Raw genomic sequence first — 4663 nt, forward strand, 5'->3', positions numbered from 1 at the left:
AAATACACACAGACTACAGTGGTTCAAGAAGGCAGCTCTCCACCATCTTCTCAAGGGCAGCTGGAGACAGGAAATGAACACTAGCCCAGCCAGTGATGTCCATGAATAAATCAATTCATTTTCGCCGATTAATAGTGAGACAATTACATTTCAATCAACAACTTATTGCTTTTAAAGTTCCTTAATTCAAATTGTCTGCAAATACAATTTTAACTAATTCTCTAACTAGTGAAAAGTTAGCTGTATGACTTAATTCAAATTATTACTGGATAACTTAAAACAAACATAGTGTATGTTATAGAACAGGAAATATAATGGGGAGGTTGGAAGATGCTTTTCAAGTAAAAGATTATTGCAATATGGAATACATTATCACAGCGGTTCTTAAAGACAGGTTAATAACTACATTTAAGAGGGTATTACATAAACACATGAAGAAGGACAATATTAAGGAGAGTAGGAAACAAATGGGGAACTGAAGACGAGAGTACATAGCTCCATTGTTGAATTCTGACAGTTACTGGTATGCTGAGTTGAAATAATCTTGGATTCCACTTAGAATCCCACACATTTTATACCCAGGAGAATTAATTTCTGAGGAAACTTCAAGGTACACATGAATTATGATGAGTTACACATTTGATACTTGGAACTGCTGGCACAACAATATTACCAGAAAATGCAATAAAAACAAATTTGTTTGAATCATCTGAAAAGGAAGTGGGCAATTTCCTGATTCAGTAGGGAGTGGAGGGATATGGGTTTAATTCTTGGGTGGAGTGATGTTAAAATATGTTGTTTAAACAAAAAGGTCCGGAGCTGTCATTCTGACATGTGGAAAAAGCTAAGTTTCTGTTGCAGTTGATAACTTACTCATATTCTGACAGCATGAGGTAAGATATCATATCAAGGAAACTGCAACTAAAAGGTGAAAGCCAATAGTGCAGAACACCAGCAAAGCTAAAAGAGTCAGATCAAAGGTGGTAGAATTATGAAGCAGTGATCATTGTTACCTCATTTTGCTTGACAGTGCGAAGCATTGGGTCAGTGCAGATCATGTCTAACAGAATTCAGAGCAGTCTATTCTCACACCTCAAACATCAAATAAAGATCACGTGGCACAGAAGTAGAACAAGAGATATGTTTACTACATTACTGAAAATTTCGTAATAGATTCAATGTAAATTTAACCCTTTGAAACAGAAAATTCAGCTTTTTTTTGTTTGTTTGTGTGGATGTCTCTGGCTACACTAGTATTTATTGCTCATCCCTAATTTCCCTTCACACTATAGGGACCATTCTAATAGCAACATGGCACTCTCACCACTTTCTCTACTCCTCACCAAAAGTACAGTAGGTGAGCAACTAGACTCGGTGCATGAGAGAGAGATAGTAGGAACTGCAGATGCTGGAGAATCCGAGACAACAAGGTGCAGGGCTGGATGAACACAGCAGGCCAAGCAGCATCATAGGAGCAGAGAGGCTGACGTTTCGGGCCTAGACCCTTCATCACTCGGTGCATGCTGGGGAATGCCTATTACCTTGGCAGCAGTCATGATGCATTACTGTTTGCCATTCCATATTTCTATCAATCCTTCTGGTGCTAATTCCAGACAAAGGCGAGCTACTGAATGACCAGAGCTACTTGTGCTTCAACTAGATGACAACATCCCTCTAAAACTTACAGAACCTGGTTAGTAAGAGCTCTCTTGCCCTACGGGCAGGTGCTTTCATGGGCTTCATTGCACTGACCATTCAAACGGAGCTCCTGCAGCTGATGTCCCAGTTCAGAGTGGCCTGTGCTACCCTTCATGACAACATAGCTTGTATTACCCCGAGATAATACAAGAGGAAAGGTGGGGGAGGGGAGAGGGGGGAAGGCCCAAAAGGAGGCAGCCAGCATATCCACACTGAGGCCAAGCTGTCTCCTGTTTCCCTGAATATCTCTGCAATCCCCAATTAGGAGCAGGAGTAGGCCATTTAGCTCCTTAAACTGGTTCTTCCATTCTGGGTTGTGACTGATCATATACCTCAATACTATATTCCTGCACAGCACTCCCATATCCCTTGATGTTATTATTAACCGGGAATCTGTCAATTTCTATCTTGAACTTACTTCATGATGAATTTACACAGCCCTCTGAGGTAGAGAATCCCAAAGAGCCAACATTGTCTGAGTGAAAAAGTTTGTCCACATCTTATTCCTAAATGACCTGCCTCCTATTCTCAGACTGTGTCCCCTGGCTCTGGACCCCACACTCAGGACAAACATCCTCTCTGTGTCTACTCCGTTAAGCCCTGTAAGAATTTTCTATGTAATATATAAGATTGTCCCCCATTCTTCTAAACTCCAGAGAAAACCAGCTCAGTCTCCTTAATCTCTCCTCGCAGGACAGTCTGACTATCCCAGGATCCTCCACTGCATTGCCCCTGTGGCAAGTATATCCTTCCTTAGGACTACAACTGGACATGGTACACCAAGGGCAATCTAACCAGTCGTCTACACAATTGAAGCAATACTCCTTTGCTCCTGTTGTCAAATCCTCTTACAATAAAAGCAAACATACTGTTGCCTGCTGCACTCGCTGCTAGCTTTCAGTGACTCATGAACAAGGACATCCAGGTCCGTTTAGACATCAACACTTTCCAAACTCTCACCATTTAAGTAATGCTCTTTACCCTCATTTCTCCTTCTGAAATGGATAAGCTCACTCTTATCTACATTGCATTCTATCTGCCATGCTCTTCCCCACTCACTCAGTCTGTCTAATCTACTCAAAGCCTTTTTACATCCTCCTCACAATTCACATTCCCACCAAGTTTGGTATCATTAGCGAACTTGGAAATATTCCAATTGACGTCACGTCCAAATCTTTGATATTGATTGTGATCAGCTGGGCCCAAACACTGATCCTGTAGTGACAAAAACAGAAATTGCTGGAAAAGCTGAGCAGGTGTGGCAGGACCTGTGAGGAGAATTCAGAGTTAATGTTTTGGATCCGGTGACCCTTCCTCAGAACTTTTCAGACCCTTCTTCAGTACCCGAAACATTAATGCTGATTTCTCTCCACTGATACTACTAGACCTGCTGAGCTTTTCCAGCAATTTCTATTTTCGTTTCAGATTTCCAGCAGCAGCAGTTCTTTTGTTATTTTTTTCCAACCAATCCTGTGGTATCTCACTGGTCACAGCCTGTCAACCTTATCCATTTATTCTCACACTCTACTTTCTACCTGTTAACTGATCCTCAATCCACAGCTCCTTCAGCCCTCGCTCCCCGCACCCCCCCCAACCCCCACCATTCACATATTCCCACCACTTCCAAGGGCTTTAATGTTGGTTGCTAATGTGCGGGATGTTATCAAAAAATTGCTGAAAATTCACATACACCACATCCACTAGTCCCATCGTATTGACCCTGCTCGTGACATCAGCAAAACAACTCTTTCAGATTTGTCAAATCTGATTTCCTCTCTATACATCCATATTGCTTCTGCCAATCAGACAATTAATTTGCTAAATATCCAGTAATCGCATCCTTTAAAGTAGATTCTGTTATTTTCCTACTGCTGACATCAGGCTAACAGGTCTGCATTTCTCTGTTTTCTGTCTCCCTCTTTTCTTCAACAATGTGGTTACATCTGCAACCTTCCTATCAGCTGACACTTGCAGACACTATTAGAATTTTGAAAGCTTGATCAATGCATCCTAGAGATTGACCAACTTTGTGTCCCATTAATTTCTTTGAAACCGCTGTTTTACTAATATAAATTTCTTTCAGTTCCATTCTCTCACTTTAACATATTTAATTACTTTAAGAATAACTCCGTATTTTTCCCTGTGAGGACAGGGATAACAAAGTATTTATTGAGTTTCTCTGCCATGTCTCTATTTCTTATTGTAAAATCCCTTGTGCCTAGCTGTAATTGCCTCATGTCTGCATTTGCTAATCTTTTCCTTTTTAAAAAAATGTTCAAAGCTTTTACAATCTGTTTTTATGTTTCTTGTCATAACCTATTCTCTCTTTCTTTGTCAATTTCTTGGTGCTACTTTGTTGAATTGTAAATCTTCAGGCTTACAACTTGACAATTTTATTAGACTCCTGCTTTGATCCAATATGATCTTTAATTTCCCTTGTTAGCCACAGCCGTCTCACTTCTGCCTTTCTAAAAAAAAATTCATTCTTTAAATACTAGCCATTGCCTATCTATAGTCAAACCTTGTAATTTATCTTTCTAGTCCACCAGAGCTGATTTCCTCCAATAATTTCTCTTATTTAGATTTCACACCCCCGTTTCAGGTTGAGTTACATCCTTTCCAATTTAATTGTACAACATTCACACATGTTATCTTGCCCTCAGTTATGGACCATCACAGTATCCTCTTAGCCACTATTCTGTAATAAAAAACATCACCACAAAAACAACCATTCCATTACCAAATCCATCCAACAAACAACCAATATTCCATCTAAAGCTCAACAAATAAATGTTCTGACTTCTCCTAGCACCTGTCTTGTGCTGCCTTTCCTGACGCAGTGTTCCCTTGCAGCACTAAACCAGGGGCTGACAGAAAGATGAGACAGTAGGAACTGCAGATGCTGGAGAATCTGAGACAACAAGGTGCAGAGCTGGAGGAACACAGCAGGCCAAGCAGCATCATA

This window comes from Rhincodon typus, chromosome 20, assembly GCF_021869965.1.
Source record: "Rhincodon typus isolate 14 chromosome 20, sRhiTyp1.1, whole genome shotgun sequence".
NCBI classification, from domain to species: domain Eukaryota; kingdom Metazoa; phylum Chordata; class Chondrichthyes; order Orectolobiformes; family Rhincodontidae; genus Rhincodon; species Rhincodon typus.